A 23,007-nucleotide genomic window follows, 5' to 3' on the forward strand; every position below is an offset into this window, starting at 1 on the left:
AGTTCCGCCCCAGCCACTGCTGCCTACTCTCTGCAACCTCAAACACCCCCCCCCGCCCCACCCACCACCCTCTCACTGCTCACAGGTCACAGCTCCTGATACAGCAGCAAGTTGCTGTTAAGGAACCTGGAGGAAAAAGGTGGCCCTCACTTCTGTGGTCGATGGCTAGACTGCTGGGCCAAATGTCTCTCCCCCTCCCCCCCTGTTGGTGACCCTGAGTGGGCCCCCCAAGAGCACGGGCCTCCAGTCTTTGCCCAGGCCGACCAGGATATAGCTACGCCCATGGCTAGGATCTAATTAGATCCGAAAACATTTTAATACAGATAACCATGAGATTCCTTATAGTGATTATGAAATTATTAGGAAAAGTCCTGGAGTTTTTACTGGGAAAGGTAACAAATGTAGCTAGAATTTTTTGGCTAGCCATGACATTTTCCACCTGTGACAGGGATCGCTGAAGTACATGTCCCATGCCATTTTCAACTCTGGAGAAAGTAATATGGGCTACAGATTTATGTACCCCTTTTGGACACCATTTTTCTCCCCCTAAAAAAAACTTATTTTTAGTAGCCAAATTATTATGTGACAAACGTATAAATACATAATAATGCGGAGTATTGCATCGGATGTGGCATACACTGCGATTGGCTTGAATTGCAGCCAATGTCGAATCGAGTGTGCGTCCCTGCATCATACTGTATCTTGATAAATCCCTCTGTTGCTTACAATGTTTTATTGTCCTAGCTCTCTACAAGGACAGCAACAGGAAACGCAGAGTCTAGAACTGACGAACGTTATGCAATAGGGTTGTGCTAGCTACTGTATGCAATAGGGTTGTGCTAGCAACAAGGGGTTGTGATGGTAACTTTGTGACAGGCTATTAATAATACACAGAAAAAAGTTGCGCTCAATGTGGTCTGTGCTAAAGAAAAGTGACTTATATATAAATTAATAATACAACCTGATAGGTGATGTTTTGTGCTGCTGATCAGTGAGAATGGTTCAAACACCAAGCTAGATAGAAACAAAAAAAGAACAGCGCAAAAAAACCATAGTGTAGTATATTTAAATAGTTTTATAAAAAATAAAGGTGAGTATTGCACGTACATCAAAAAGAAGGGTTAATAGCAAGACATGTTAGGGACATGTTACCACTCGGCAGGCATAACGGGATACAGGCACCGGGAATTGGACGTCCTCCCTCAAGATGCTGGTATCTGGATGCGGAGTATACAGCTCAGCTCGGTTCACAGCGTTGGGGAACCTTCCCGCGCCTTCACGGAGCTCACAGCAGTTGTTCTCAGGGGTGGATCACCGCGTCTCTTCCTGGTTAGTCCACGTTGGCGTGTGACGTCATCCGGCAGCGTCTCTCGGCCGGTCGCGTCTTTAGTGCGTCACTCCTTGGCGATATGCAGTCGAGCAGTGTACAGAGTCCCTTGCAGGTCCCGCAATGAAACAAATGTCCCAATATAATGCCGCAATGGGGGTATATGTAAAGAATAAAGGAACGCGCCCTCTCCTACGCGTTTCGTACTTTCGTACTTCGTCAGGGAATGATGGAGGAGGTTCCAGGGGCGGTTCTTATACACTCAGCATTATTGCTATTGGTTCAGGGTAATTGTATTCAACTCCCCCCACCTGGAGAGACATTCACTCATCCCGTGGAGGGACTCAAGTTACAAAGACATTTTTTATATAAACATACATGGGATAAAGCACACTTAAAATAATATAATAAACTTTAATAATTCAAATCAAGGCTTTTAAAAATATATATATATCAAATCAAGACTCTAAAAGTAAAGAAACAAAAAATTAGTCACATAATAAAAATCACATTTAGAGATGTAAAGTGCTAACTCCCAATAGTTAAGAGTAACATAGATTAGCATATGATTTCTAGTAAATATATAAATACATATGGAAATCTATAGGATAATGTAATGGTCTAGGAATAGATCTTAGGGGTTAAAGTTTGTTAGAGTTATTTCAAAGAGAGAAGGTATTCTGATAATCCTTAAAGGTATTAATTCTATATACCTTAAAATATATTTTAAAATAATTAATTAAATATTTCTTAAAACACTGGTGCAGTTCATGTTTAATTGAAAAATTACTAATTAAAAAAGAGACTATACGTCAATCTCCTCATTTAGACCTAGTGGAGACAGAGTCTGGAGTTTATAAATCCACAGACTTTCTTGTTTGGACAATTTCTTGTCTCTGTCACCACCACGTCTACCTGATTGTACAATCTGAATTCCCACATATGTCAAGAGCGAAGAGTCACAGTCATGTTTGATTTTAAAATGTCTGGACACGCTATGTTGTTCTAATCCTAATCTAATGTTTCTAGCGTGTTCTAAAATCCTGACTCTTAAAAATCTTTTAGTTCGCCCAACATATTGGTATCCACAGGGACACTGCAATAAATAAACCACATATGTGGATTTACAAGATATGCAATCTTTCACTGTGAATTTTTCCTTAGTCGTGTTAGATATAAAAGATTTGCGGTTAGAACTTAACATTTTACAGGCTTTGCACTTCCCACAGCAAAAATTGCCGTTTGGCTTAGTCGGCATCCATGATGGCTCCAGTGACATATTAGTAGGGAAACCAATATCACTAGGTGCTAGGAAGTGCTTGAGGGTCTTAGCCCGACGATAGATAAAGCTTGGTTTGTTTTGGAGAGAGGGCCCCAAAATAGGATCATTACAGAGAATGCCCCAGTTTTTATTAATTATTTTTTGCACACTAGTGCTCACTGAGCTAAACTCTGTAATGAATGGGACTTTTAGTTTGTCGTCTACCTCATCATTTGTTGTTCTTTTCATCTTCTGAATCAGTAGAGAGTCCCTATCCATTCTATCGACTTTTTCTAAAGAGCTGAGCAAAAGGGCCTTATCATACCCACGTTCTATAAATTTATCCAAAAGAGAGACCGATTGAACTTCAAAGTCAGCTTGGAGACTGCAGTTACGTTTAATACGCATAAACTGACTTTGGGGTATGTTGTCAATCCAGGATCTTTTGTGATTACTGGAAGACAGAAGGAAGCTGTTAGTATCCACTTTTTTAAAGAAAGTTTTAGTGTTGATGTTTTCACCCACCCTTGACATTAAACTTAAGTCCAAAAAATCTATCTGACTTACATTTGTCTCAGATGTAAATTTCAAATTGTAATCATTCGAGTTCAGATAGACCTTAAAGAGCTCCAAAGTGTCCTCATCACCCTCCCAGACACACAAGACATCATCGATATATCTTTGCCATACAATAACTCGATTAGCGAATGGGTTATTGTGCCATATAAAGTTATCTTCCCATATCCCCATGTATATGTTCGCATAACTGGGAGCAAATCGCGTCCCCATGGCAGTGCCACACAACTGTAGATAGAACTGATTCAAAAATAGAAAATAGTTGTGTGACAATATAAAAATGATGGCATCGATAATAAATTCACAATTTAGAGGGTGAAGATCCACATCTCTGGATAACGTCTCCTTTATTGCCCCAATCCCTTTATCATGGGGAATACATGTATAAAGGGATTGAACATCAAACGTTGCCCATCTATAACCTTCCTGCCATTGAATGGTTTTGACTAAATTTAAAACGGCAGTGGTATCTTTAATATATGATGGCAGTATTTTTACATATTTTTGCAGAAAAAAATCCACATACTGTGACAAGTTTGATGTTAAGGATCCAATTCCAGAGATTATGGGTCTACCCGGTGGATCGATAGAGGCCTTGTGTATCTTGGGAAGGTGATAATACACTGGTATGGTAGGGAATGAAACATTCAAAAATTGATATTCTAATTTAGATAGTACTGTGGATGCAACAGCCTCATCCAAAAGGCTCTGTAGCTCAGAAACAAACATATTTGTTGGATCCTGACCAAGTTTACTATAGTTGTCGGGGTCATTCAAAATGCGCATAGCCTCCATTTCATAGCTTGCGCGGTTTTGGATAACTACTCCTCCACCTTTATCTGCCTGCCTTATGATTAAATCTTTCCTGTCTTGAAGTTCTTTAAGTGCTAAATGTTCACGATAACTAAGATTGTGCGGTATATCAGATGTTTTAAAATTTTTAACCAGTGATGTAAATTCGTTATTAACTATATTAAAAAATGAGTCAATAAAACTCCCTTTACTTTGGGCCGGATAAATCCTTGAAGGTGGTTTAAAATCACTATGTTGACAAAGTGTCAAATGTGGGTCTATATCAGTAGGATCTGCACTTGCAATTTGATTACCATGGTCAATTCCTGTCTCTTTTTTTAGGAAATGCCTCTTTAATGTCAGGTTCCTAGTAAACCTATGCAGGTCAGAAAATAACTGAAAACCATTGGGACCACTTGATTGTGAAAATTTAAGCCCTTTACTCAGAACCAATTTTTGACATAAAGTGAGATCAACATTGGATAGATTAAAAATACCTTTAAAAGAATCATTTTTAATTAATTCGACTCCCTTCTTTGTTTTGGTCTTACACCCTGCTCTTGTTCCTCTTCTGGTGAGTGGTGTCTTTTTTGTGACCTGGGGGTCTCTAAAATTTTCTTTTCTTTCTCTCTTATTGTATTCCCCTTTTCCTTCGAACCCAAGTATCTCTGCTTGAGTTCCTCCAGAAAAAGGGATTTCTTAGGGGATGTTTGCTCGCGGTCTTTCCTTGGGGGTGTATTTGTCCTCTGATGGTCATATTGTTTTTCTTTCTGGTGAGTATCTTTCTTATGTTGTTCTTTATAAGTATACTCTGACCTATTATTGGAGCTATCCCTCCTCTTACTGTAACTATTATGACGCTTATCTTGTGACTTTTTTCTATAGTTTTTAACTGGTCTATGTTGATCTTTAGTTTGTTCCTTATGGACCCTTTCCCCCTCAAAATGGAGACTATTATCTCTTTTTTTCTTTTGGTAGTTATTACCATGATATTTATTGGGGGGATTTTGACCATGTGAAACAGTGACTTTTTCCCTTTCGGATCTATTCCAATCCTTTTGTCGACCATTATCATAATCGTGTTTATCACGGTAAAAAAATTTCTGCTTATTAAGCATAATCTCCTCCGTCGTTGACTCTAGAGTCATTTTGAGTTCGCATTCCAATTTGGAGCAGTCAGTATGTATAACTAACGGTTCCAAAACTTTAATTTTATTACAAATATCTTTTTCTAAAGCTGCAATTGTCCTACTGCGTTCAAAGATGATCAATCTCATTAATTCTCTTGAACATTCCTCCTGAATTCTATCCCATTCTTTCATAAATTGGATGTTATCCCTTCCAAAAGTGGGATTCTTTTGGAAACGTAACCCACGGGGTACTCTCCCGCAGTCCAGGTATCTTTGGATAGTGTTACGTTCTAACCATTGTTTGGTTTCGGTTAGTAGCAAATTTTCTAGTTGCTTAAAATGGGGTTCAACAGGAATGTCAATTATGTATTCATCCTCAAAAACATGTGTTTCATCTTTAAACATTGAGTCAAATAATGCAGCCCTCTTTTCTCTACAGCTTGATAGTGACCAAGCCATAGTGACGTGTGCAACAGTTAAATCACTATTTAAAAATAAATTCTATATTATAAAGAATTACTTAAAGATATAAAATTGTATACATATGTAAAAAACTGTGGTCATTAAACAGTTGTGATATATCCACAAACAAACCAACCTGTGCAGCAAAAGTGAACTAAAGATTAAAGTGAAAACAGAAAAAAGTTGCGCTCAATGTGGTCTGTGCTAAAGAAAAGTGACTTATATATAAATTAATAATACAACCTGATAGGTGATGTTTTGTGCTGCTGATCAGTGAGAATGGTTCAAACACCAAGCTAGATAGAAACAAAAAAAGAACAGCGCAAAAAAACCATAGTGTAGTATATTTAAATAGTTTTATAAAAAATAAAGGTGAGTATTGCACGTACATCAAAAAGAAGGGTTAATAGCAAGACATGTTAGGGACATGTTACCACTCGGCAGGCATAACGGGATACAGGCACCGGGAATTGGACGTCCTCCCTCAAGATGCTGGTATCTGGATGCGGAGTATACAGCTCAGCTCGGTTCACAGCGTTGGGGAACCTTCCCGCGCCTTCACGGAGCTCACAGCAGTTGTTCTCAGGGGTGGATCACCGCGTCTCTTCCTGGTTAGTCCACGTTGGCGTGTGACGTCATCCGGCAGCGTCTCTCGGCCGGTCGCGTCTTTAGTGCGTCACTCCTTGGCGATATGCAGTCGAGCAGTGTACAGAGTCCCTTGCAGGTCCCGCAATGAAACAAATGTCCCAATATAATGCCGCAATGGGGGTATATGTAAAGAATAAAGGAACGCGCCCTCTCCTACGCGTTTCGTACTTTCGTACTTCGTCAGGGAATGATGGAGGAGGTTCCAGGGGCGGTTCTTATACACTCAGCATTATTGCTATTGGTTCAGGGTAATTGTATTCAACTCCCCCCACCTGGAGAGACATTCACTCATCCCGTGGAGGGACTCAAGTTACAAAGACATTTTTTATATAAACATACATGGGATAAAGCACACTTAAAATAATATAATAAACTTTAATAATTCAAATCAAGGCTTTTAAAAATATATATATATCAAATCAAGACTCTAAAAGTAAAGAAACAAAAAATTAGTCACATAATAAAAATCACATTTAGAGATGTAAAGTGCTAACTCCCAATAGTTAAGAGTAACATAGATTAGCATATGATTTCTAGTAAATATATAAATACATATGGAAATCTATAGGATAATGTAATGGTCTAGGAATAGATCTTAGGGGTTAAAGTTTGTTAGAGTTATTTCAAAGAGAGAAGGTATTCTGATAATCCTTAAAGGTATTAATTCTATATACCTTAAAATATATTTTAAAATAATTAATTAAATATTTCTTAAAACACTGGTGCAGTTCATGTTTAATTGAAAAATTACTAATTAAAAAAGAGACTATACGTCAATCTCCTCATTTAGACCTAGTGGAGACAGAGTCTGGAGTTTATAAATCCACAGACTTTCTTGTTTGGACAATTTCTTGTCTCTGTCACCACCACGTCTACCTGATTGTACAATCTGAATTCCCACATATGTCAAGAGCGAAGAGTCACAGTCATGTTTGATTTTAAAATGTCTGGACACGCTATGTTGTTCTAATCCTAATCTAATGTTTCTAGCGTGTTCTAAAATCCTGACTCTTAAAAATCTTTTAGTTCGCCCAACATATTGGTATCCACAGGGACACTGCAATAAATAAACCACATATGTGGATTTACAAGATATGCAATCTTTCACTGTGAATTTTTCCTTAGTCGTGTTAGATATAAAAGATTTGCGGTTAGAACTTAACATTTTACAGGCTTTGCACTTCCCACAGCAAAAATTGCCGTTTGGCTTAGTCGGCATCCATGATGGCTCCAGTGACATATTAGTAGGGAAACCAATATCACTAGGTGCTAGGAAGTGCTTGAGGGTCTTAGCCCGACGATAGATAAAGCTTGGTTTGTTTTGGAGAGAGGGCCCCAAAATAGGATCATTACAGAGAATGCCCCAGTTTTTATTAATTATTTTTTGCACACTAGTGCTCACTGAGCTAAACTCTGTAATGAATGGGACTTTTAGTTTGTCGTCTACCTCATCATTTGTTGTTCTTTTCATCTTCTGAATCAGTAGAGAGTCCCTATCCATTCTATCGACTTTTTCTAAAGAGCTGAGCAAAAGGGCCTTATCATACCCACGTTCTATAAATTTATCCAAAAGAGAGACCGATTGAACTTCAAAGTCAGCTTGGAGACTGCAGTTACGTTTAATACGCATAAACTGACTTTGGGGTATGTTGTCAATCCAGGATCTTTTGTGATTACTGGAAGACAGAAGGAAGCTGTTAGTATCCACTTTTTTAAAGAAAGTTTTAGTGTTGATGTTTTCACCCACCCTTGACATTAAACTTAAGTCCAAAAAATCTATCTGACTTACATTTGTCTCAGATGTAAATTTCAAATTGTAATCATTCGAGTTCAGATAGACCTTAAAGAGCTCCAAAGTGTCCTCATCACCCTCCCAGACACACAAGACATCATCGATATATCTTTGCCATACAATAACTCGATTAGCGAATGGGTTATTGTGCCATATAAAGTTATCTTCCCATATCCCCATGTATATGTTCGCATAACTGGGAGCAAATCGCGTCCCCATGGCAGTGCCACACAACTGTAGATAGAACTGATTCAAAAATAGAAAATAGTTGTGTGACAATATAAAAATGATGGCATCGATAATAAATTCACAATTTAGAGGGTGAAGATCCACATCTCTGGATAACGTCTCCTTTATTGCCCCAATCCCTTTATCATGGGGAATACATGTATAAAGGGATTGAACATCAAACGTTGCCCATCTATAACCTTCCTGCCATTGAATGGTTTTGACTAAATTTAAAACGGCAGTGGTATCTTTAATATATGATGGCAGTATTTTTACATATTTTTGCAGAAAAAAATCCACATACTGTGACAAGTTTGATGTTAAGGATCCAATTCCAGAGATTATGGGTCTACCCGGTGGATCGATAGAGGCCTTGTGTATCTTGGGAAGGTGATAATACACTGGTATGGTAGGGAATGAAACATTCAAAAATTGATATTCTAATTTAGATAGTACTGTGGATGCAACAGCCTCATCCAAAAGGCTCTGTAGCTCAGAAACAAACATATTTGTTGGATCCTGACCAAGTTTACTATAGTTGTCGGGGTCATTCAAAATGCGCATAGCCTCCATTTCATAGCTTGCGCGGTTTTGGATAACTACTCCTCCACCTTTATCTGCCTGCCTTATGATTAAATCTTTCCTGTCTTGAAGTTCTTTAAGTGCTAAATGTTCACGATAACTAAGATTGTGCGGTATATCAGATGTTTTAAAATTTTTAACCAGTGATGTAAATTCGTTATTAACTATATTAAAAAATGAGTCAATAAAACTCCCTTTACTTTGGGCCGGATAAATCCTTGAAGGTGGTTTAAAATCACTATGTTGACAAAGTGTCAAATGTGGGTCTATATCAGTAGGATCTGCACTTGCAATTTGATTACCATGGTCAATTCCTGTCTCTTTTTTTAGGAAATGCCTCTTTAATGTCAGGTTCCTAGTAAACCTATGCAGGTCAGAAAATAACTGAAAACCATTGGGACCACTTGATTGTGAAAATTTAAGCCCTTTACTCAGAACCAATTTTTGACATAAAGTGAGATCAACATTGGATAGATTAAAAATACCTTTAAAAGAATCATTTTTAATTAATTCGACTCCCTTCTTTGTTTTGGTCTTACACCCTGCTCTTGTTCCTCTTCTGGTGAGTGGTGTCTTTTTTGTGACCTGGGGGTCTCTAAAATTTTCTTTTCTTTCTCTCTTATTGTATTCCCCTTTTCCTTCGAACCCAAGTATCTCTGCTTGAGTTCCTCCAGAAAAAGGGATTTCTTAGGGGATGTTTGCTCGCGGTCTTTCCTTGGGGGTGTATTTGTCCTCTGATGGTCATATTGTTTTTCTTTCTGGTGAGTATCTTTCTTATGTTGTTCTTTATAAGTATACTCTGACCTATTATTGGAGCTATCCCTCCTCTTACTGTAACTATTATGACGCTTATCTTGTGACTTTTTTCTATAGTTTTTAACTGGTCTATGTTGATCTTTAGTTTGTTCCTTATGGACCCTTTCCCCCTCAAAATGGAGACTATTATCTCTTTTTTTCTTTTGGTAGTTATTACCATGATATTTATTGGGGGGATTTTGACCATGTGAAACAGTGACTTTTTCCCTTTCGGATCTATTCCAATCCTTTTGTCGACCATTATCATAATCGTGTTTATCACGGTAAAAAAATTTCTGCTTATTAAGCATAATCTCCTCCGTCGTTGACTCTAGAGTCATTTTGAGTTCGCATTCCAATTTGGAGCAGTCAGTATGTATAACTAACGGTTCCAAAACTTTAATTTTATTACAAATATCTTTTTCTAAAGCTGCAATTGTCCTACTGCGTTCAAAGATGATCAATCTCATTAATTCTCTTGAACATTCCTCCTGAATTCTATCCCATTCTTTCATAAATTGGATGTTATCCCTTCCAAAAGTGGGATTCTTTTGGAAACGTAACCCACGGGGTACTCTCCCGCAGTCCAGGTATCTTTGGATAGTGTTACGTTCTAACCATTGTTTGGTTTCGGTTAGTAGCAAATTTTCTAGTTGCTTAAAATGGGTTTCAACAGGAATGTCAATTATGTATTCATCCTCAAAAACATGTGTTTCATCTTTAAACATTGAGTCAAATAATGCAGCCCTCTTTTCTCTACAGCTTGATAGTGACCAAGCCATAGTGACGTGTGCAACAGTTAAATCACTATTTAAAAATAAATTCTATATTATAAAGAATTACTTAAAGATATAAAATTGTATACATATGTAAAAAACTGTGGTCATTAAACAGTTGTGATATATCCACAAACAAACCAACCTGTGCAGCAAAAGTGAACTAAAGATTAAAGTGAAAACAGAAAAAAGTTGCGCTCAATGTGGTCTGTGCTAAAGAAAAGTGACTTATATATAAATTAATAATACAACCTGATAGGTGATGTTTTGTGCTGCTGATCAGTGAGAATGGTTCAAACACCAAGCTAGATAGAAACAAAAAAAGAACAGCGCAAAAAAACCATAGTGTAGTATATTTAAATAGTTTTATAAAAAATAAAGGTGAGTATTGCACGTACATCAAAAAGAAGGGTTAATAGCAAGACATGTTAGGGACATGTTACCACTCGGCAGGCATAACGGGATACAGGCACCGGGAATTGGACGTCCTCCCTCAAGATGCTGGTATCTGGATGCGGAGTATACAGCTCAGCTCGGTTCACAGCGTTGGGGAACCTTCCCGCGCCTTCACGGAGCTCACAGCAGTTGTTCTCAGGGGTGGATCACCGCGTCTCTTCCTGGTTAGTCCACGTTGGCGTGTGACGTCATCCGGCAGCGTCTCTCGGCCGGTCGCGTCTTTAGTGCGTCACTCCTTGGCGATATGCAGTCGAGCAGTGTACAGAGTCCCTTGCAGGTCCCGCAATGAAACAAATGTCCCAATATAATGCCGCAATGGGGGTATATGTAAAGAATAAAGGAACGCGCCCTCTCCTACGCGTTTCGTACTTTCGTACTTCGTCAGGGAATGATGGAGGAGGTTCCAGGGGCGGTTCTTATACACTCAGCATTATTGCTATTGGTTCAGGGTAATTGTATTCAACTCCCCCCACCTGGAGAGACATTCACTCATCCCGTGGAGGGACTCAAGTTACAAAGACATTTTTTATATAAACATACATGGGATAAAGCACACTTAAAATAATATAATAAACTTTAATAATTCAAATCAAGGCTTTTAAAAATATATATATATCAAATCAAGACTCTAAAAGTAAAGAAACAAAAAATTAGTCACATAATAAAAATCACATTTAGAGATGTAAAGTGCTAACTCCCAATAGTTAAGAGTAACATAGATTAGCATATGATTTCTAGTAAATATATAAATACATATGGAAATCTATAGGATAATGTAATGGTCTAGGAATAGATCTTAGGGGTTAAAGTTTGTTAGAGTTATTTCAAAGAGAGAAGGTATTCTGATAATCCTTAAAGGTATTAATTCTATATACCTTAAAATATATTTTAAAATAATTAATTAAATATTTCTTAAAACACTGGTGCAGTTCATGTTTAATTGAAAAATTACTAATTAAAAAAGAGACCATACAGTACGTCAATCTCCTCATTTAGACCTAGTGGAGACAGAGTCTGGAGTTTATAAATCCACAGACTTTCTTGTTTGGACAATTTCTTGTCTCTGTCACCACCACGTCTACCTGATTGTACAATCTGAATTCCCACATATGTCAAGAGCGAAGAGTCACAGTCATGTTTGATTTTAAAATGTCTGGACACGCTATGTTGTTCTAATCCTAATCTAATGTTTCTAGCGTGTTCTAAAATCCTGACTCTTAAAAATCTTTTAGTTCGCCCAACATATTGGTATCCACAGGGACACTGCAATAAATAAACCACATATGTGGATTTACAAGATATGCAATCTTTCACTGTGAATTTTTCCTTAGTCGTGTTAGATATAAAAGATTTGCGGTTAGAACTTAACATTTTACAGGCTTTGCACTTCCCACAGCAAAAATTGCCGTTTGGCTTAGTCGGCATCCATGATGGCTCCAGTGACATATTAGTAGGGAAACCAATATCACTAGGTGCTAGGAAGTGCTTGAGGGTCTTAGCCCGACGATAGATAAAGCTTGGTTGTTTTGGAGAGAGGGCCCCAAAATAGGTGAAAGATTGCATATCTTGTAAATCCACATATGTGGTTTATTTATTGCAGTGTCCCTGTGGATACCAATATGTTGGGCGAACTAAAAGATTTTTAAGAGTCAGGATTTTAGAACACGCTAGAAACATTAGATTAGGATTAGAACAACATAGCGTGTCCAGACATTTTAAAATCAAACATGACTGTGACTCTTCGCTCTTGACATATGTGGGAATTCAGATTGTACAATCAGGTAGACGTGGTGGTGACAGAGACAAGAAATTGTCCAAACAAGAAAGTCTGTGGATTTATAAACTCCAGACTCTGTCTCCACTAGGTCTAAATGAGGAGATTGACGTATGGTCTCTTTTTTAATTAGTAATTTTTCAATTAAACATGAACTGCACCAGTGTTTTAAGAAATATTTAATTAATTATTTTAAAATATATTTTAAGGTATATAGAATTAATACCTTTAAGGATTATCAGAATACCTTCTCTCTTTGAAATAACTCTAACAAACTTTAACCCCTAAGATCTATTCCTAGACCATTACATTATCCTATAGATTTCCATATGTATTTATATATTTACTAGAAATCATATGCTAATCTATGTTACTCTTAACTATTGGGAGTTAGCACTTTACATCTCTAAATGTGATTTTTATTATGTGACTAATTTTTTGTTTCTTTACTTTTAGAGTCTTGATTTGATATATATATATTTTTAAAAGCCTTGATTTGAATTATTAAAGTTTATTATATTATTTTAAGTGTGCTTTATCCCATGTATGTTTATATAAAAAATGTCTTTGTAACTTGAGTCCCTCCACGGGATGAGTGAATGTCTCTCCAGGTGGGGGGAGTTGAATACAATTACCCTGAACCAATAGCAATAATGCTGAGTGTATAAGAACCGCCCCTGGAACCTCCTCCATCATTCCCTGACGAAGTACGAAAGTACGAAACGCGTAGGAGAGGGCGCGTTCCTTTATTCTTTACATATACCCCCATTGCGGGATTATATTGGGACATTTGTTTCATTGCGGGACCTGCAAGGGACTCTGTACACTGCTCGACTGCATATCGCCAAGGAGTGACGCACTAAAGACGCGACCGGCCGAGAGACGCTGCCGGATGACGTCACACGCCAACGTGGACTAACCAGGAAGAGACGCGGTGATCCACCCCTGAGAACAACTGCTGTGAGCTCCGTGAAGGCGCGGGAAGGTTCCCCAACGCTGTGAACCGAGCTGAGCTGTATACTCCGCATCCAGATACCAGCATCTTGAGGGAGGACGTCCAATTCCCGGTGCCTGTATCCCGTTATGCCTGCCGAGTGGTAACATGTCCCTAACATGTCTTGCTATTAACCCTTCTTTTTGATGTACGTGCAATACTCACCTTTATTTTTTATAAAACTATTTAAATATACTACACTATGGTTTTTTTGCGCTGTTCTTTTTTTGTTTCTATTAATAATACACACCAAATATCACTGGGTTGAACTGAACGAGGCTTAGATATGATAAAATATAATTCATTCCTTGAAAAAGGTGAACACAACAAGATATACAAATAACAGACAAAATATGCACTTACTTAAGATGGAATGATGAAACAGTCATATCTGGACTGGCAGTTCATACAATAATCTTCATAATCATCAAGACACGAAAGACATGAAGGACATGAAGGACCAGGAGTAAGGGCTGATTCTGGGTTAAATACCATTTCACACCCATCTCTTAACCCTAGACGCCGACTTGGCTAGAAAAAGCTCTTTGAAGCAGATTTTGGCTTCCCTTGTAAGTGTGAAGTATCACACTTAAAAACACTCAGTTCCTTGGTTCCTGCCCCCAGTATAAACAATTAGGACAGTTACCTTTTGATCACTGGGCTATGCTAATTCTTTCAGGATGCTCTTCCTACCCTATTAGCATAGCAGATGGGGTCTGCATTTTCAGAGCAGATCCAAAATCCCATATACCCTTTAAATAACTTCATAACTTCAGTTCAGTAGTACTTACTGGCACGCGAGATATATTAATACATTCCGTCACGCATGACGCTTCCAATGAGACTAAATATTACCGTGTAATACTAAAATTAAGAGAGATATTAATATTTGTCTCGTAGGACCTGCTAGACATCATGTGTCTGTAATCGTTATTTGCGACTCGGTCCCCTGGTTACACATATGTAATTTTTAGTACGTTCAGCCGAGGACATCTCATAATATTCTTATATTTAATAAGGTCACTCATTTCTGTAGCCCCACTCCTAAATCAGGGGCGTCGGCCAGTCTACCAAATGGGGTGTCTGGCAGAATACTATGGTTTGTAAGTGTGAGTTATAACACTCACAATCCACTCCAGCTTCATGCAAACAGGTAGAGTGGCTGAGCCTTTGATCAGGGGTCTTCTTCCTAAACATTTGGTCGCTCTCCTGACCATTTGCATTCCTTAGTAGGCAGGCATATTTGAGGGTAACATAAACAAAGGGCTATAATCGCTATTCAACTATTAACCCTTGCCCTCCCGGATGGATCCCAGTGTTTGTGTGGTGCACACTGGAACAGAAACAACATATTTTTACAGGGGAATAAACATTTGGATACTGAAGCAAGGTAAAAACACATTGCTAGACCTCAGTCCAGTTAAACCCTTGCTTCCCAGGTGAGAGTAGAGGGGGGACAAATGGGGTGTAACCCCTTTAATCCTGGGCCAAACACTCTCTATCATGACAGGGGTTATCAGCCCTTTTGTTACACCTACGCATTGCTACTGTGTTGCAAGCTCTATGTAGTCATGGCTGGTTCCTGGCTACAATTCTGCCCTCACTGGCATGCACGTCTTGGTAAAAGCAGGCCATACCAGGACTAATCATGTGGTTTCCCCCTACACAGGCAGTCCCTTGAGTGACATGGGAGAAGGTGTGACTAGGTCTGTGTTCTGCCCAATCCTGGATTCAGACCTAGCACCTTCCCCCTACTGTACTTAAGGGAGGTGCAACCCCAAATTGAGTAGTGTGTCTCTACCGTGAGAGAGACAAGGTATCACACAGGCCTTCTGAGCACTGGTTGGGCCCGGTCATCCTCCCAATGGGGAGAGTGAGTGATTACCTGTTCCCCTGGTCCTGCTAGAGGGCTGGGGAAGAGTAAGGACTGCTGTGGGAGCCCTTGACCCTTAGTGAAGGTCCAGGTACCATCCTGACTTTGAGAGACCGGAACAGAGACTGTGTTTGGCAGAAAACTGCAGTGTGCTGTCAAGTGTACAGGAATAAATCTGTTCCAGTTGAATATACCTCCTGCCTGATGTTTGATCTTACTGGGGGTAGTGGTAACCGTTTCTACCGTAGTAGATTGCCTCCATACATCTGGACTTACGGCAAATGTGTAGCATGGAGTAAATGTCTGTTTTATACACCAGAAGCCTGTCCTTAAGTCCCCACCACCATCGGCGGACAACTCAGCCTCTTGTGCACCGACAGGTAGCATGCACCATACAGGAAGACAATAGGTTAATCTCCCACAGATCCCAGATAACTGCACACAGGCTAATAAAATATATTGCACAGATAGAGTTGCTTGTATTACTACAGGGAGTGGATTGAGGGGAGGGGGTTCCTGGTAATTGTACCCAATATTGGGATAGAGCAATCACCTAAAATGCCCTATGGGCAAAACAATAAACCTTTATTAAACATCTATGTAGACGCACATTGTCACGACGCAAAAATTCAGTGAATAATAATAACCCCCTCCCCTCAATCCACTCCCTGTAGTAATACAAGCAACTCTATCTGTGCAATATATTTTATTAGCCTGTGTGCAGTTATCTGGGATCTGTGGGAGATTAACCTATTGTCTTCCTGTATACTTGCCATGCTAGTACTATCCCTTTGCACCGGTTACACTATTTGCTATTTTGGTGAGCGGTGTACTATCAGTTATTTTATATAGCATGCACCATACACCTGGTAAAAGGGGAATCTCTCATAGGGTGGGGGAAACACCATAACAACTACTGTAGATATCTCATCCTGTGTGGTTTAATACCCTGCCTGTGTCTTTCAGACCACAAACCTGACAGCACTCCCTAGCATTAGATTTAAAAAATATAGGCTCTGTTGAACAATCTCTTCCTGCATTCATAAAGGTTTTAGTATATTTGCATGTTATGTATGTGTCTCTTGGAAAACATTTGTTTTAGTTTTTTACACTATGTTTTATGGATTTGGCCTAACTGAAGGAAGATGCTTAAAAATCCTAATCCAAAATTGAAAACTGACTATAGGTTTAATTCAAAATAAACTTGATTCACTGGCATGCTTTTTTTGTATTTATATTTAGCTAAAGATAATGCTATGAGTTATACAGTAATACAGTAGTTCTCTCACTATCGTGTATATAGTAGCACACAATGATTGCAATGAATCACTGTGCCAAAAGTCCGTAATCTAATTTTAGCACTCAATACTGAGAAATAAAGTGAAGGTCATAATAATTGATTTCGGTCCCTCTGGGTGACCAGGCCACCCTCTTTTCTGGTCAATGCCCTATAACCTGCACTCTATTCACCTACCAGACTTTGATTCCACTTTACGCTCCTCCCTCTCCTAGCTCTGTTACAGACCCTGACATCCTGGTCAGAAACTACAACTCTGCCTTATCCTCCTCTCTTAATTTACGTGCCCCGATTTCTCTCTGCCATCCTCGCCCTTCTAATCCCAGACCCTGGCTAAATTCCCACACACGCATGCTACGTTCCTCCACTCGTTCCTCTGAACGCCTCTGGAGGAAATCTCATACTCTCGCAGATTTTCTTCACTACAAATTTATGCTATCCTGTTTCAACTCTGCCTCTCGCAAGCTAAACAAGCCTACTTTTCTTCATTAATCAACACACACAAGTCTAACCCACGCCGACTCTTCTCTTTCTTTGATGCTCTACTCAAAACACCCTCAGCTGCCTCTTCTTCCTCCATCTACGCCAAGGACTTTGGTGACTATTTTAAAGAAAAGGTGGAATCCATGCGTCAGAACATCCCCTCTGTTTCTTCCTCCCATCCTACACATCTTCTTAACTCTCCTCATGCCTTCCTTGACTCTTTTTCCATTGTCTCAGAGGAGGATGTGTCACTGTTGAACTCCTCTTCCCTCTCTACCACTTGCTCTCTTGACCCCATTCCCTCCCATCTCCTAAAACCACTTGGTCCTACTGTAATCCCTACACTCACACACATTTTTAACTCCTCCCTCTATTCTGGTACCTTCCCATCCTCCTTTAAACATGCACCAGTTATACCATTACTCAAAAACAGTAAGCTTGACCCTACCTGTCTTTCTAGCTATCGACCTGTCTCCCTCCTGCCTTTTGCCTCCAAACTCCTTGAACATCTTGTATTCTCACGCTTGCTCCATTTTCTCAACACCTATTCTCTCCTAGGCCCTCTACAATCTGGCTTCCGCACTGCTCACTCCACGGAAACAGCCCTCACTAAAATAACGGATGACCTCCATGCTGCCAAAGACAAAGGTCATTACACTCTGCTCATATTACTCGACTTCTCTGCCGCATTTGACACTGTGGACCACCCTCTTCTCCTTCACATTCTCAATACTCTTGGTATTTGTAACAAAGCTCTATCCTGGATCTCCTCTTACCTCTCCCATCGTACTTTCAGTGTCTATTCTGCTAACACCTCCTCCTCTATTGATCTCTCTGTGGGGGTACCCAAGGGCTCTGTCCTGGACCTCTTCTCTTTTCTCTGTACACACTCTCTCTAGGGGCCTAATAACATCTCTTGGGTTTAAATATCACCTCTATGCTGATGACACACAAATTTACTTTTCAACACACGACCTTACACCTTCTGTACAAATTTAATGTGTTAGGGGAGCCCCTGCTTCAGCCACAAGTGTAAATGGGTGTGAACGGTGCTTTGGGCGTGAACACAATAGTAGATAGGGAGAGAGAGAACCCGATATAGCACTCAAGTTCACACTCTGGAGGATTGTGATTGAATTAAAACATAATCTTTATTAGCAACGTATATAAAATATGGATGATAGAACAACGTACTGGAGGTAGGTTGATCCTAATAAATGATAGCCATATTGGCTCCGTATCAGGCTTGGTTTGTGTGTACCAGACAATTTTAATAAATCGCTGGTACCAGAACAGCACAGAAATCCTGGTGTGGACCTGTGTAATAAGTGAATACTCTGGGTGTGCACTGGTAGGTACTGGGGCTACAGGTCACAAGGGTAATGGCTGAATAGACCCTGGTAAGACATAGTAAATGTGACCAGTAGTAACCAGATCGGCACCCAGAGGGTTACCTTAGGTCATTCAGACACTGTTTTTGGGCATATGATTTTCACAGAGGAGCTTAGCTGTTTGCACATTACCATCACTGATACACAAATTGTATTTGTTTTATATGTTTATCAGTTACTACTGGTCACATTTACTATGTCTTACCAGGGTCTATTCAGCCATGCTTGGGCTACTGGGTGAATGATCGTACTTCCAACAGTAAAGTGGAAGGAGGTAGTAGGGTCAGGTTTTGGAGGAAGAATGAGGAGCTCTGTTTTTGCCATGTTTAGTTTAAGGCGGCGGAGGGCCATCCAGGATGATATAGCAGAGAGACATTCAGAAACTTTGGTTTGTACAGAAGGTAGATAGGGAGAGAGAGAACCCACAGGTCACAAGGGCACGCTGCTTAGGTGTCACACTCGACTCGTCTCTCACATTCTCCTCTCCCATTCAAAACCTGTTGCTTTTTCCTCCGCAATATCACAAAGATACACCCATTTCTCTGTTGCTCGACTGCTAAAATTCTGACTCAGGCCCTCATTCTTTCCCGTCTTGATTACTATAACCTCCTGCTGTCCGTCATTCCTGCCTCTCACCTGTCTCCCCTACAATCTATCCTAAACACTGCTGCCAGAATCACTCTACTCTTTCCTAAATCTGTCTTCGCGCCTCCCCTCCTGAAATCCCTCTCCTGGCTTCCGATCAAATCCCGTATCACACACTTAATACCCCTCCTCACTTTTAAAGCTTTACACTCTTCTGCCCCTCCTTACATCTCAGCCCTAATTTTTCGTTATGCACCATCCCGATTCTTGCGTTCCTCTCAAGGATGTCTTCTTTCTACCACCTTTGTAGCTAAAGCCCTCTCCGCCTTAAACCTTTCTCACTTACTGCCCCGCACCTCTGGAATGCCCTTCCCCTCAATACCCGACTAGCACCCTCTATATCCACCTTTAAGACACACCTTAAGTGCTTCTCACTTAAAGAAGCATATGAATAGCACTGTAGATTATAATGGATACATGATACATATAGCTTGGCCCCCTGCAGACGCACTTACCAGAACACCTTCCTACTGTCTCTGTACGTTCTCCCTACCTACCAATTAGACTGTAAGCTCCTCAGAGCAGAGACTCCATTTCCTTAATGTTACTTTTATGTCTGAAGCACTTATTCCCACGACCTGTTATTTATATTATCTGTTATTTATTTGATTACCACGTGTATTAATACTGTGAAGCGCTATGTACATTAATGGCGCTATATAAATAAAGACATACAATACAATACCAGCAGTGCACAAACTGGGGGGCGCCCCAAGGGGGGGCACGTGATTTTTCTGGTGGGGGTGCAAGCAGTTGCAGAGGCCATGCGCTCTTCCCTGAGGCATTTAAATTAAATGCCAGGAGACCGTGCGAGGTTTCTGCAACGTCAACTTACTGGGATTCAGCTGGCTTCTGCTCACGTCACCATGACAACACGGCATCAAATGACGCCGCGGGGTCATGGAAATGTATGTCAAATGATGCTGCGGGGTCACGTGACCCTCTGCGTCATTTGACACCAGGTCACTGGGGGGGGGGGCGAGCTCTGGAGCCAGGACACAGGGGGGGTGGGCTCAGCAAAAAACTTTGTGCACCCCTGCCCTATACACAGAGCTACACCTGTTTCATTTGTGATACTGTTTACATCTCACATTTCCAGCACATTTATAGAATAGAATTGCTTAATGATCCTCTAAATGTGCTCAGTCTCAGCAGGTGTAGTCAATGCCATGTATATGCAATCAATGGCACCACTTGAATAAAAATGTCCGGAAGCATAACAACATCAGTTTGTTGTCTGTAATGCAATCCTTGTCAAAGTTTTCTTTTCATAGAAATGAATAGTTTGTCAGTTCACATTTAAGTATTTGATGTATGAAGAACGCAACAACAAAAAAACTGTGTATGTTGCTACATTAGTTTGCTAATATCTTTACAAAGAAACAAACAAACAAACAAAAACAATAATGGGATATAAAATGGGGCAGACTCCTTTAGCACTGTACCAGATTATACATAGAAAATGAAGGTCTGACACCTTGGTGCCTACAGTTATGCATAAAGCGTCACTAAAAGCAATTTTGTCCTAACAGTGACAGATAGAAGAGTAACAAATGCATAAACCCTAAAATATGTTCTCAACACTTTAGTGCTGGGACACATTTGACTGTTTATTGATTGTGTGGAGGAAACATGGTTCCTCCTTGTTCCAATTTGCACTATTTAGCCTCTTGTTTTAGTCTTACTGAGTGCTGTCAATCTTGTGTTTTTAGTAAAAAAAATGAATGTATCTTGGTGTACCAAAGTATTACAATGATTTTAAGGTGTTATGCGGCAAATGTGAGAACTAATTTTTCACTAAAAAAACAATATTCTAGGAGTGGAGTTGAAGGCAGTGTTTTGATAGCGGTTGGGGCACATATTAAAAAATGTATTAAAAATATAGCTTTAACTGTTAAGGCCATTGCTGCATTTTCGTACAGAACTTGTAATGTGGCTATAAAAGTAAGTAAAGTGTTACCTTTTCACACATTTGCTTGAATATTTTGTAAAACTCAGTGCAGTAAACTCACAATTGTGTTTGTCACTTTAATAAACGGAGAGCTATTTAATGCCTCCCGCCAATGCTTTTAGCCAGATGTTCATTTAGTTAGAGTGGTAGTTTTAATTTAAGCATCCAAGACCTCATCACTATGAATTTAAAAGGACAAAGTGTTGTATTTAATTAAATCATTTGAGATTTCCTCATTTAACATTACTGTTTGTGAATCTAGTTTAAGTTAATCAATGCGAACACCTTTAATCTCGAGTTTTGTTGTGGTTTCTTATCCATCACAATATATTAGTGAGAAATATAAAACGTATTCCCCTTTTTGATTATATTTGAGCATAACATTTTTATACTGCATACAAATTTAAAATTAGCAGAGTAGCAGCTAGGATGTTTGTGAACTTCTCACAATCATTAAAGCTGAGAACATCATAACATTATGAAAGCAAGATGACTCAGCATAAATGTGATGTATAAATGTGTGATACATTTAAATATTACAATTAGGCTTGATGTTTTGCTGAAATACAGCATACTATAGTTATTTTTTTTAGAATATAAGAATGGTTCTCCTGAGCTATTATTGGAAACAATGTTTAGTATCTCTGTATTCACACTCTCAACTGACCATCTAATGTTTTCCTAGTTGCATCCAAGAGATGGGCGGATTTTACGTCAAAATCTAAATCTGTAGTGCATTGGCTAGTTCCTTTAAACCGCGGATTTCCACGTATTAGTCTTAAAAAGGCAGATTCAGGTTTTATTTCCATATTACTGAAAATCCGTGTGACGGATTTGGAATCCGAACATGCAAACGGAATCTGTCAAACAGAATTATAATAGGGGGAGGAGTATATAAAAAGCCGTGCATTCATTTTGAATCCGACGACGGATTTGATATAAGCACGTTCCATGGACCAGATTTACGTTAGATCGAACATCGAATTCTTTCAAATCCGAGAATCTGAGCACCATGGCCGGATTTGAAAGAATCTGAGCTAGGTAAAATTGCTGAAATCTGACTTTGGGTTACAGGGTGCGGATCGGATTTGGTTTGAAAAGCCTGGGAAAATCTGTGGATCAAATTCAGACCGTTTTTCTCATCACTAGTTGCATCACTATTTTATTTACCAGTGCCAATCCTGAGATTAAAAGTCATAGTGAATCATTTCCAAATGTTTAGTAACACATCAAGTGTCAGCTCAAAGTATTCTTGTTCATGATTGTTATGGCTGGGGAAAATAAATTGTATGAGCCACATAAAATAGAAAATTAAATGAAATGGGCAGTGTGCCAGATTTCCAAAAGTATAAAGATTACATTTGATTGTTGTGGCAGCATATTATACACTCACTTATATTTTTTGCAAAGTGAGTGTGTACAATGTCATTAAACTTTGATACGTACAAGGACATTTGTTCTATGTTGTATAAATATTGAGCGTCTTTAAAGCGACCAAGCTGTTTTATCACCCACAGATAACTTGATTGCACACTGTAAAATGATTGTAACACTTGGTTAACTGTTCCAGTGCTCCATCAGTTTGTTGACTCAAATATTGCATTGCTATATTTAATGCATTGGATACTATAAAATAGTATAGCTACTAAATGCTATAGAGCATAGGTGGGCAACCAATTTCTCAATGTAACCACAGGTGTGGCAAAAGAAAATTGAAATTCGCCACACCATGTAAAAATCCCCCTCACCCCTAAGATCAGTCTCTGGCGCTGGT

The 23,007-nt window shown here is 39.3% G+C and overlaps 1 protein-coding gene across 2 annotated transcripts in view; it reads left to right on the plus strand.

Moving 5' to 3' along the window:
- Positions 1 to 23,007, plus strand: part of SGCZ (sarcoglycan zeta) — a 1,846,920-nt gene that overhangs the window by 828,756 nt on the left and 995,157 nt on the right. The window lies entirely within an intron of this gene.

Source organism: Ascaphus truei, chromosome 1 (assembly GCF_040206685.1).
Source record: "Ascaphus truei isolate aAscTru1 chromosome 1, aAscTru1.hap1, whole genome shotgun sequence".
Lineage (NCBI taxonomy): Eukaryota > Metazoa > Chordata > Amphibia > Anura > Ascaphidae > Ascaphus > Ascaphus truei.